Below are 13,746 nucleotides of genomic sequence, written 5' to 3'. Positions count from 1 at the left end.
CTGTGAGGAGGTAGAGTCTCAGCTTGTTTTTTGCAGAAAACATCCGCGAAGTCCATATAGGCCTTAGGGAGACCGGTTACTGGAGGAACCACAGAGTTACGGCAAGGGTTACTGGGAACCGGTTTTAGACAGTTCTTGGAACAAGAGGACCCCCAACTCTTGATCTCCCCAGTGGACCAATCCAGGATAGGGGAATGAAGTTGAAGCCAGGGAAGTCCAAGGAGAATTTCCGAGGTGCAATTGGGGAGGACCAAAAGTTCAATCCTCTCATGATGAGATCCGATGCTCATAAGAAGGGGCTCCGTGCGGAAACGTATGGTACAGTCCAATCTTTCATTATTTACACAATTGATGTAGAGGGGTCTGGCGAGACTGGTCACCGGGATGTTGAACCTTTTGACGAGAGAGGCCAAAATAAAATTTCCTGCAGATCCAGAGTCCAAGAAGGCCACTGTAGAGAAGGAGAAGGCAGAGGCAGACATCCGCACAGGCACAGTAAGACGTGGAGAAGCAGAGTAGACATCAAGGACTGTCTCACCTTTGTGCGGAGTCAGCGTACGTCTTTCCAGGCGGGGAGGACGGATAGGACAATCTCTCAGGAAGTGTTCGGTACTAGCACAGTACAGGCAGAGGTTCTCCATACGGCGTCGTGTCCTCTCTTGAGGTGTCAGGCGAGACCGGTCGACCTGCATAGCCTCCACGGCGGGAGGCACAGGAACAGATTGCAGGGGACCAGAGGAGAGAGGAGCCGAGGAGAAGAAACGCCTCGTGCGAACAGAGTCCATATCTTGGCGGAGTTCCTGACGCCTTTCGGAAAAACGCATGTCAATGCAAGTGGCTAGGTGAATAAGTTCATGTAGATTAGCAGGAATTTCTCGTGCGGCCAGAACATCTTTAATGTTGCTGGATAGGCCTTTTTTGAAGGTCGCGCAGAGGGCCTCATTATTCCAGGACAATTCTGAAGCAAGAGTACGGAATTGTACGGCATACTCGCCAACGGAAGAATTACCCTGGACCAGGTTCAACAGGGCAGTCTCAGCAGAAGAGGCTCGGGCAGGTTCCTCAAAGACACTTCGGATTTCCGAGAAGAAGGAGTGTACAGAGGCAGTGACGGGGTCATTGCGGTCCCAGAGCGGTGTGGCCCATGACAGGGCTTTTCCGGACAGAAGGCTGACTACGAAAGCCACCTTAGACCTTTCAGTGGGAAACAGGTCCGACATCATCTCCAGATGCAGGGAACATTGGGAAAGAAAGCCACGGCAAAACTTAGAGTCCCCATCAAATTTATCCGGCAAGGATAAGCGTATCCCAGGAGCGGCCACTCGCTGCGGAGGAGGTGCAGGAGCTGGCGGAGGAGATGACTGCTGAAGCTGTGGTAGTAACTGTTGTAGCATAACGGTCAGTTGAGACAGCTGTTGGCCTTGTTGCGCTATCTGTTGTGACTGCTGGGCGACCACCGTGGTGAGGTCAGCGACAACTGGCAGAGGAACTTCAGCGGGATCCATGGCCGGATCTACTGTCACGATGCCGGCTGGCAGGTAGTGGATCCTCTGTGCCAGAGAGGGATTGGCGTGGACCGTGCTAGTGGACCGGTTCTAAGCCACTACTGGTTTTCACCAGAGCCCGCCGCAAAGCGGGATGGTCTTGCTGCGGCGGTAGTGACCAGGTCGTATCCACTAGCAACGGCTCACCTCTCTGGCTGCTGAAGATAGGCGCGGTACAAGGGAGTAGGCAAAAGCAAGGTCGGACGTAGCAGAAGGTCGGGGCAGGCAGCAAGGATCGTAGTCAGGGGCAACGGCAGAAGGTCTGGAAACACAGGCAAGGAACACACAAGGAACGCTTTCACTGGCACTAAGGCAACAAGATCCGGCAAGGGAGTGCAGGGGAAGTGAGGTGATATAGGGAAGTGCACAGGTGAACACACTAATTGGAACCACTGCGCCAATCAGCGGCGCAGTGGCCCTTTAAATCGCAGAGACCCGGCGCGCGCGCGCCCTAGGGAGCGGGGCCGCGCGCGCCGGGACAGAACAGACGGAGAGCGAGTCAGGTAGGGGAGCCGGGGTGCGCATCGCGAGCGGGCGCTACCCGCATCGCGAATCGCATCCCGGCTGGCAGCGGAATCGCAGCGCCCCGGGTCAGAGGACGTGACCGGAGCGCTGCCGCGGGGAGAGTGAAGCGAGCGCTCCGGGGAGGAGCGGGGACCCGGAGCGCTCGGCGTAACAGTATAGAGCAATGTTTAGGCTGGCTTTCCCAGCTATTCTTAAAGGAGATTTGTAGTACCCATTTTTTATAATCCCCTGTGCCCGGGCTGCAAAAAGTAACAAAACAAACTATTACTCACCTTCTGACATTCCCCTGTTGCACCATTATCGTTGTCTCGATCAACTGGTGATGGGCTTCTTCCTGCTTCCTGAAGACTGTGACTCATACTACGTTCAGCGTATCACCGGCCACAGCGACGTCCCACCTCGGCCGGTCAGAGGCGGCTCTAGACTTTTTGAGGCCTTAGGCGAAAATAAATCTAAGGCCTCCCAAGCGCGATAAAAAGAAGAAAAAAAAAAACTACACCCCTCACAGAATTTAATAAAGGGTGCAGGGAGCATTTACACCCCACACGTGTTTGACAGACTTTTGGAACAGTGGGCTGTGCAAATGAAAAATTACATTTTTCATTTTCATGGACCACTGTTCCAAAAATCTGTTAGACACCTGTGGGGTGTAAATGCTCACTGCACCCCTTATTAAATTCTGTGAGGGATTTAATTCCAAAATGGGGTCACATGTGGGGGGGGGGGGGGGGGGGAGTTCCATCGTTCTGGCACCATTAGGGCTTTGTAAACGCCTTCAATTCCATCCAAATTCTTTCTCCAAATGCCAAATGGTTCTCCTTCTCTTCTGAGCCCTGCAGTTCGCCCGCACAGCACTTTACATCCACATATGAGGTATTTATATACTCATAAGAAATGGGGTTACAAATTTTGGGGGGCATTTTTCCTATTACCCCTTGTGAAAATGAAAAATTTGCGATAACACCAACATTTTAGTGAAAAAATACATATTTTTCATTTTCAACGAAAATTCTTCAAACACCTGTGGGTAGTTAAGGCTCACTATACCCCTTCTTACGTTCCTTAAGGGGTGTTGTTTCCAAAATGGGGTCACGTTTTTTTTTTTTTTTTTGCATTTATGTCAGAACCGCTGTAACGGTCAGCCACCCCTGTGCAAATCAGCTCAAATGTACATAGTGCGCTCTCACTCCTGAGCCTTGTTGTGCGCAGGCAGAGCATTTTACATCCACATATGGGGCATTTTCGCATTCAGTAGAAATTACCTTACAAATTTTGTAATTTTTCCCCTTTTACCTTTAGTGAAAATAAAAAGTATGGGGCAACACCAGAAAATTACTGTAAAAAATAAAAAAAATTTACAATAACATGCTGGAGTAGACCCCAACTTTTCCTTTTCATAAAGGGAAAAATTAGAAAAAGCCACCAAAAATTTTTTAGGCAATTTCTCCTGAGTACGGAAATACCCCATATTTGACTGTAAACTGTTGAAGTACGACAGGGCTCCGAAGTGAGAGAGCGCCTTGCGTATTTGAGGCCTAAATTAGGGATTTGCATAGGGATGGACATAGGGGTATTCTACGCTAGTGTTGCTCGCGAATATTCACAATGCGAATTTTATTTGCGAATATCGCATATTCGCGAATTCGCGAATATTCGTGAATTCGCGAATATAGCACTATATATTCGTAATTACGAATATTTATTTATTTATTTATTTATTTATTTTTTCACAGTACACATCACAGTGATCATCCCTCTCTGCTTCCAGCTTGTGTGGTGTAAAGAAGGCTCTAATACTACTGAGTGAGACTGGCGTGCTAATTTTCGCATATGCGAATTTTCGCTTATGTTCATTTTTGTACATGCGAATTTTCTCTTATGCTGAATTTTTATTTATGCTAATTTTCGCATATTCTAATTTTCGCATGCACAAAGGTTCGCATATGCGAAAATAAAACGCGAATATTACGAATATGCGAATTTAGCAAATATATGACGAATATTCGTCCATATATTCGCGAAATATCGCGAATTCGAATATGGCCTATGCCGCTCAACACTATTCTACGCCAGTGATTCCCAAACAGGGTGCCTCCAGCTGTTGCAGTCAACGGCTGTCCGGTAATATTGGGGGTTGTTGTTTTGCAACAGCTGGAGGCTCCGTTTTGGAAACAGTGCCGTACCTGATGTTTTTCATTTTTATTGGGGGGGGGGGGGGGGGGGGGACTGTGTAGGGGTATGTGTATATGTAGTGTTTTACTTTTTATTTTGTGTAGTGTAGTGTTTTTAAGGTACATTTACATGGGCGGGTTCACAGCGAGTTTCCTGGTGGGAGTTTGAGCTGCAGCGGAAAATTTGCTGCATCTCAAACTCGCTGTAAACCCACCCATGTGAATGTACCCTGTGCAAACCTGTTGCAAAACTGCAACTCCCAGCATGCCCTTTGGCTGTCCGTGCATGCTGGGAGTTGAAGTTTTGCAACATCTGGAGGGCCGAAGTTTGGTGACCACTGTGCAGTGGTCTTCAAAATGTGCTATTCCAGATGTTGCAAAACTACAACTCCCAGCATACCCAGACAGTCCAGGAATGCTGGGAGTTGTAGTTTTGTAACATCTGGCCCTTCAGATGTTGCCAAACTACAACTCCCAGCATGCCTGGGCAGTCTGGGCATGCTTGGAGTTGAAGTTTTGCAACATCTGGGGGGCTACAATTTGGACACCACTACTTAGCGGTCTCCCAACTGTTCTCCTCCAGTTGTTGCAAAACTAAAACTCCCAGCATGCCCTTCTGCTGTCTGGACATGCTGGGAGTTGTAGCTTTGCAACAACTAGAGACACACTGGTTGGGAAACATTGTTTCCTATCTCAGTGTTTCCCAACCCGTGTGCCTCCAGCTGTTGCAAAACTTCAACTCCAAGCATGCTCAGACTGCCCAGGCATGCTGGGAGTTGTAGTTTGGCTACATCTGAAGGGCCAGATGTTACAGAACTACAACTCCCAGCATGCCTGGACTGTCTGGGCATGCTGAGAGTTGTAGTTTTGCAACATTTGGAAGAGCACAGATTGGAGACCACTGCACAGTGGTCCTAGAAGCAGCAGTGAATATCACTTTACGGCGATGTTCACTGCTGCTTCCACTTGCCTGCCGCCGCTGTCTTCTAGACTTGCCTGCTGCCACCTCCACTTGTGCCTGCCGCCGGTCCCCGGTCCTTACTGCCGCGCCGTCCCCGTCGGTCCCTCCACAGGTATGTGCCACGGCCCCCCGCAGCTCCCAGGATCCTCTTCCCCCGCTCTGCCCGACTTCTAGGGGCGGGCAGAGTAGGGGGATCTGAACTTTAAACCCCCCAGTCAGCGATCACTTTGATTGGTCCACAGGGACCAATCATAGTGATCGCTGACCAGGACCATCCACAGATGGTCCTGGGGTGCTTGCAGAAGTGGTCCCCCGCTGGTAACAGCGGAACTCCTGCCAGTTAACCCGTGTGATGCCGCGCATCACCGGGTTAACTGCATGACATATATAAATGTCATGATGCGCAAACTACCTGCACATCATGACATTTATATATGTCATTTTGCCGGGAACAGGCTAATTACACGATTTAGGCGGCTGCGAGGCCCCTTTTAGCGCGAGGCCTTAGGCGGCCACCTAAATCGCCTAATTAGAGAGCCGCCTCTGCGGCCGGTGATAGGCTGAGTGTGCTGTAATGTTAGGAGCCCGGGCAGCAGGGAGAAGGCAGGGCCCTGGCTTCATACATGACGGTGCGCTCAGCTTATCACCAGCCAAGATGGGACATCGCTGTGGCCGGTGATACGCTGAGTGTAGTATGGGTCACCGAGCCCAGGAAGCAGGAAGAAGTCGGCACCAGAGGACGAGACACCGATAATGGAGCAACGAGGGAACGTTAGAAGGTGAATTAAAGTTTGTTTTGTTACTTTTTGCAGCCCGGGCACAAGGGACTATAAAAATATGTACACTACTGATCTCCTTAAAGCGAGAACGGCTAGGTGAGCCACATGAAACCTGGCTCTGTACACTGCTTTGATGGAATAAGCAACTCATTTATTTTCCACTGGAGATTTGTGTGCTGCAGTTTTCCCAATCTACCTTACTGGAAAGCTCCTGACCAGGGTTCTTATACCTGCTGGCACATCTACATTTTGCAGTTTTGCCCTGTTGGAGTGCTTTTCTTCTGTTTTATGTAGATAGATAAATAGATAGATACAGATTCCAAGATGAACAGCTTATCCAATCCAAATTGTAAAAAAGTTGGGGTGCACGCGGGTTCACGACCTTGGTTAGAGGCTCTCCATCAATACAAAAGTAGATACTCACAGCACACTATTCCATAGATTTAAAAAAAAGTTTAAGAATGGCAGCATGAGGCTGCTGAAACGTAGCTCCTGTTTTTGTTTGGAATAAACTCTCACTTTTTTCATCTATGGATTAGTATGCTGCAGGTATCTACTTATGTGTAGATCAGCGTTTCCCAACCAGGGTGCCTCAAGCTGTTGCAAAACTACAACTCCCAGCAGGCCCGGACAAGGCACCTTGGTTGGGAAACACTGGTGATAGATAGACAAAATAGCTATATAGATAGATATCACTGGAGATAGATAGATAGATATCCAAGCAAGGAGAGAAGAAGCAACACTCTAACTTAACCCCTTAAGGACCCAGGCTTTTTCCGTTTTTTCATTTTCAATTTTTCCTCCTTAACTTAAAAAAATCATAACTCTTACAAATTTTCAACTAAAATTATATATAATGGCTTAATTTTTGCGTCACTAATTCTACTTTTTAATGACATTAGTCATTTTACCCAAAAATCTACTGTGAAACGGGAAAAAAAATCTATGTGCGACAAAATTGATGAAAAAACGCTATTTTGTAAGTTTTGGGGGCTTCTGTTTTTACGCAGTACATTTTTTGTCAAAAATGATACCTTATCTTTATTCTGTAGGTCCATATGGTTAAAATGATACCCTACTTGTATAGGTTTGAATTTGTATCACTTCCGAAAAAAATCATGAATACATGCAGGAAAATTTATATGTTTAAAATGGTAATCTTTTGACCCCTATAACTTTTTTATTTTTCTGTGTTCAGGGCACTTTGAGGACTCATTTTTTGCGCCGTCATCTGAAGTTTTTAGCGGTACAATTTTTGTTCTGATCAGACTTTTTGATCACTTTTTATTCACTTTTTTGTGGTATAAAAAGTGATAAAAAATGCGCTATTTTGGACTTTGGAATTTTTTTGCGCGTACGCCATTGAACAAACGGTTTAAAAAGTGGTATATTTTTATAATTCGGACATTTCCGCACGCGGCGATACCACATATGTTTATTTTTATTATTATTTACATAATGTTTTTTTTATTTTTGGAAATGCCGGGTGATTTAAACTTTTATTAGGGGAAGGGATAATTGAAAGGGTTAATGATTTTTTTACACTTTTTTAATGCAATATTATAGCTCCTATAGGGGGCTATAACATTGCATGTACTGATCTTTTACACTGATTGATCCATCTCCATAGGAATGGATCAATCAGTGTTTTCGGCGATTGAATGCTCAAGCCTGGATCTCAGGCTTGAAGCATTCATTCGGCGATCGGACAGCACAGGAGAAGGTAAGAAAACCTCCTCCTGTGCTACAGCTGTTCGGGATGCCGCGATTATACCGCGGCGATCCCGAACAGCTCCCTGAGCTAGCCGGGCACTTTTACTTTCGTTTTTAGCCGCGCGGCTCAGCTTTGAGCGCGCGGCTAAAGGGTTAATAGCGCGCGGCACAGCGATCAGTGCCGCGCGCTATTAGAGGCGGGTCCCGGCTTCACTATGACGCCGGGCCCGCCGCGATATGATGCGGGGTCACCGTGTGACCCCGCGTTATATCGCAGGACCGGGACTCATGACGTATGCATACGTCATGGGTCCTTAAGAGGTTAAAGGGGTACTCCGGTGGAAAACTTTTTTTTTTTTTTTTTATCAACTGGTGCCAGAAAGTTAAACTAATTTGTAAATTACTTCTATTAAGGCTTCTTTCACACTACAAAATCCTCCGTTTTTAAACATCCGTAGGAAGATCCGTGTGAAAATCAGCTGAAAATGCAGTAACAAAATTCTATACGTCCGTTAGAAAATCCCATTATAGTCTATGGGATTTTCTTAAATCCGTATGAATCCGTTATAGTCCATTATTGATAACGGACGTTAGATTGTTACGGAAGATAGTTACGGAAGAAATAGTTCATGAACTAATTCTTCCGTAACTATCTTCCGTAACAAACTAACGTCCGTTATCAATAACGGACTATAACAGATTAATACGGATATTAAAAAATACCATAGACTATAATGGGATTTTCTAACAGACGTGTAGGATTTTGTTACTGCAGTTTTCAGCTGATTTTCACACGGATCTTCCTACGGATGTTTAAAAACGGAGGATTTTTTAGTGTGAAAGCAGCCTAACAAATCTTAATCCTTCCAGTATTTATTATCTGCTGAATACTACAGAGGAAATTCTTTTCTTTTTGGAGCACAGTGCTCTCTGCTGACATCATGACCACAGTGCTGTCTGCTGACACCTCTATCCATTTTAAGAACTGTCTAGAGTAGGAGAAAATCCCCATAGAAAACATATGCTGCTCTGGACAGTTCCTAAAATGGACAGAGATGTCAGTAGAGAGCACTGTGGTCATGATGTTAGCAGAGAGCACTGTGTTTCAAAAAGAAAATAATTTTCTCTGTAGTATTCAGCAGCTAATATGTACTGGAAGGATTAAGAAGAAATTTACAAATCTGTTTAACTTTCTGGCACCAGTTGATTTAAAAAAAAAAAAAAAGTTTTCCACCGGAGTACCCCTTTAAAAGGGATGTAATTTGGGTGCTATAGGTAAGGGGTCCCGGTTCCAGGGCTACAGATGAATACAAAGAAGAAGAATCACCCCAGAACGCACGGATAAAGTGAATGAATATAGCTTTATTTCAACACAGACTGGCAACGTTTCGGTCACACCATTATGATCTTTCTCAAGCTTGAGAAAGGTCATGATTAGAGATGACATTGCCACACGTTAGAATTCCACCCTCCATATGTTGGACAGACTATACGAACAAAGAAAAGCCATCACCGATTTCTTGATGATCCAAGCAGATAGGAGTACTCCCCTGTGTAACTTCAATGTGAACCAGTGGCAGCTCATACGTGACACCTGCCGTTTGCTGAGGCCCTTTGAGGAAGTCATGAACGACCTAATTCCACTCCTACATTTCCTACAACAAATGATTGAAACCATGGCTGGTCACGGCAATGGAGACGTTGCGCCTACATCTCAAGGCTACATAACCCCTTTGGGGGCTGAACTGGAGGAGGAGGATGAGGAGGTGTAGAGCGGAGCACAGTTTAGGTTGGATGAGATGGCCGGTGTTTCTAGTCTTCGGACAGGAGAGGAGGAGCAGGAGCAGCCAGAGAAGCTGGAGGGTTATGAGGAAGTTGAGACAGAGGACCCAGACACACCGTGGCAGTATGCAGTGGAGATGGAGGCAGGTAGTCCCTCCGAGTCACTGGCGCAAATGGCACGATGCATGCTCAGTTGCTTGCGTAGTGCCCCCGAATTGTCAAAATTCGTCAGCGGGATGACTTCTGGATCTCCACCTTATTAGACCCTTGCTACCGTCCCAAAATGGGGGCCTTTTTTACACCCACTGAGAGGGAGGACAAACTGACCTACTACAGAGACATTCTACGTAGTCAGTTGGCTGATGCCTATCGGCCACATGGTCCATCCACTCGCAGGTCTGACTCAGGGGGCCCTCTGCGCTCACCTTCCGCTGCCATGGCTGCTGGGGAGGGGAGGGGTGGGAGGAGCAGTAAAAGCTCAATCAGCAGCAGCCTGAGTCTACAGTCGCTGATTAGTAGCTTTCTTCACCCGCATAGTGAAGCACCTTATCAGCAGCAGGTAGACATGGAGCAGGACCTGAACCAGCAGGTGGTGGCATACCTTGACATGGCCATGCCAACAACCATTGAAGATCCGCTGGACTTCTGGGCAGCTAAACTTGATTTATGGCCACAACTAGCAGAGTTTGCCCTGGAAAAGCTGTCCTGCCCGGCCAGTAGTGTGCCATCAGAGCGGGTGTTTAGTGCGGCCGGGGACATAGTCACCCCAAGGCAAACTCGTCTGTCCACCAAAAATGTGGAGAGACTGACCTTTGTCAAAATGAATCAGGGATGGATCAGCCAGGATTTCCAGCCACCAATGCCAGATGCCTCAGAGTAGATTGACCAAGCTGCTACACCAACATTTCCCAATTATGGTTGGTTATGAAACCCTCTTGGGTTATCAATTAGGGTTATGGAACCCTCTTTGGTACTGTGATTGCCTGCTCCTGGCTCATCCTGTGTCTTTCAGGAACTACTTGCCTCACTGATGCTTCTGGCCTTGGGCCTTTAATTTTTGGATGTTTAGCAGTAGCTAAATACATGCTTAATGCAAATTTCAACATTCATCTTTAAATGTAAGGGGTTGGTTAGGAAATCCTCTTGGGTACTGCGATTGCCTGCTCCTGGCTCATCCTGTGTCTTTCAGGAACTACTTGCCTCACTGATGCTTCTGGCCTTGGGCCTTTAATTTTTGGATGTTTAGCAGTAGCTAAATATATGCTTAATGCAAATGTCAACATTGATCTTTAAATGTAAGGGGTTATGAAACCCTCTTGGGTACTGCGAATGCCTGCTCCATACTCATTCTGTGTCTTTCAGGAACTACTTGCCTCCCTGCCCTCAGGCCTTGGGCCTTCAATTTTTGGATGTTTAGCAGTAGCTAAATACATGCTTAATGCAAATTTCAACATTGACTTTTAAATGTAAGGGGTTGGTTATGAAACCCTCTTGGGTACTGTGAATGACTGCTCCTGACTCATTCTGTGTCTTTCAGGAAATAATTGCCTCCCTGATGCCTCAGGCCTTGGGCCTTACATTTTTGGAAGTTTAGCAGTAGCTAATACATGCTTAATGCTAATTTCAACAATGATCTTTAAATTCTCGGCGCTCTGCTAGGGCCTTCTCCTACCCCACCGGGGCCGATCCGAGGACCTCACTAAACCATCCAATCGGTAGTAGAGACATGCGGTGTGTACAAAGGGCAGGGACTTAATGAACCCGAGCTTATGACCGGTGCTTAGTTGAGATTCTTCTTTCCTGGCAAATAATTGCAATCCCTGATCCCTATCGCGAAGGGGGTTCAGCGGGTTACTCGCACCTGTTGGTGAAAAATAGGCACACGCTGGTCCGTTCAGTGTAGAACACGTGCAGCCCTGGACATCTGAGGGCATAACACACCTGTTATTGCTCGATCTCGCGAGTGATCGTGCAATGTAAGGGGTTATTAAAGCCTCTTACTGGTACTGCTGATGCCTACTCCTGACTGCTCCTGTGTCTTTCAGGAAGTACTTGATTTCCTGATGCTTCTGGGCTTGGGCCTTTAATTTTAGGATTTTCGAAATACATACATACATGCTTAATTAAAATTTCAACATTTATGGTGCAATGTATGGGGTTATAAAACACTCTTGGGTAGTGTTTTTTTCAAATTTTCTGATAATTATCACAGTAATAAACTTGAATTTTCCACAATAATAACCATTACACCATTGAACGATTGTTGCGTGTGATTTTTTAAGTAAATTTTAAAAAAAAAAATACGCAGAGGGATGAACTCTGCTTCTTTATTTCATAAAAAATTATTTTATAGAAGAATGTCTTTTGGTAGTCCACCGTCCTGCATTATAGAGTCTTCTGGACTCTTGGATATGCGCTTGTTCTTAAACAAAGGTACAAAAACCAAAAATGGCCGATCAGGGCTATGGAGACGTTGCGCCTACATCTTACGGCCAAATGAGCCCTGTGGGTGCTTGTGAGATTAGGTCCTTTGTACCCACACGGCTGGGTCCGGGACACAAATTTTGATTCAAATTTCAAATAAAAAAATCACACATTTCAATGGTCTCCTCATGCTGCAGCCAACTCCAGGCTGCGTCATTCTGGTAATATATAGAGAGCACTCGCTGTCCTAAATTTTCGTTATAATTTTTCGTCAAAAATGTTTGTCTTTTTTATTAGGGATTGTGAAGCTTTGGTGCGTACTCATGCATCAGCCAACTCCAGCCTGTGCCATTCAGGCAACATATAGGTAGCACCCGCTGTCCTAAATATTCTTAAAATTATTTTAAAAATGGTTGTTTTTTCTTTGGGATTCTGAAGCCCTGGTGTTAACTCAATGCTGCTTCCTGCTACACTCTGTCAGCCCGTTGGTCCTGCGACAGTGTGCTACTCTGCCTCCACATCCTTCTCTGTGTCTTAAGCCTCCACTGCCCGGACAAGTCTCAGTGGCCCTTGCATGTGTGCAGGTCACAGCGGTGTCACGCTGTTCTTCACACGGTTTGCCTTGGCGAGAAGTCTTGGAAACAATGGCCGGTCAGGGCAATGGAGACGTTTCGCCTAAATCTCACGGCCACATGAGCCCTGTGGGGGCTTGTTGGATTTGGTCCTTCGTACCCACACGCTGGGGTCCGGGACACGCAAAGGTTGTTTTAAATTTCAAATAAAAAAATGATGGCACTGCTGGGCCTGGGTCTGTTAATTTCAAATTTTCTCATGGATAGCACCCGCTATCCAAAATCTTTTTCAAAAATTTCTAAAATGGTGGTGTTTTTTGGGGGGGGATTGTGAAGCCCTGGTGTGAACTCGTGCATCAGCCAACTCCAGGCTGTGTCATTCAGGCAATATATGGGTTACTGATGCCGTTGTGGTGCCTGGGTCTGGTAATTTCAAATTTTCTCATAGGTAGCACCTGCTATCCAAAATCTTTTTCAAAAATTGTGTGGTTTTTTGGGAGGGATTGTGAAGCCCTGGTGTGTACTCGTGCATCAGCCAACTCCAGGCTGTGTCATTCAGGCAATATATATGGGTTACTGATGCCGCTGTGGGGCCTGGGTCTGGTAATTTAAAATTTTCTCATAGGTAGCACCCGCTATCCAAAATCTTCGGTTTAAATTTCTTAATTCATCTTTTAATCTTAGAGATTGTGAAGGCCTAGTGCCTACTCATGCTGCTGGCAACTCCGGGCTGTGCCATTCATCCACTATATGGTCTCCTCATGCTGCCAACACCTCCATGCTGTTTCATTCAGCCACTATATGGTGTCCTCATGCTGACAACATGTCCATGCTGTGTCATTCAGCCACTATATGGTGTCCTCATGCTGCCAACATGTCCATGCTGTGTCATTAAGCCACTATATGGTCTCCTCATGCTGACAACACCTCCATGCTGTGTCATTCTGCCACTATATGGTGTCCTCATGCTTCAGCCTCAGCCAAGCTGTGTCATTCAGCCACTATATGGTGTCCTCATGCTGCCAACCCCTCCACACTGTGCCATTCAGCCACTATATGGTGTCCTCATGCTGCCAACATCTCCATTCTGTGTCATTGAGCCACTATATGGTGTCCTCATGCTTCAGCCTCATCCAAGCTGTGTCATACAGCCACTATATGGTGTCCTCATGCTGCCAACACCTCCACACTGTGCCATTCAGCCACTATATGGTGTCCTCATGCTGCCAACACCTCCATTCTGTGTCATTGAGCCACTATATGGTGTCCTCATGC

Source organism: Hyla sarda, chromosome 10, assembly GCF_029499605.1.
Source record: "Hyla sarda isolate aHylSar1 chromosome 10, aHylSar1.hap1, whole genome shotgun sequence".
Taxonomy (NCBI): Eukaryota; Metazoa; Chordata; class Amphibia; order Anura; family Hylidae; genus Hyla; species Hyla sarda.
This window is presented reverse-complemented; position numbering follows the sequence as displayed.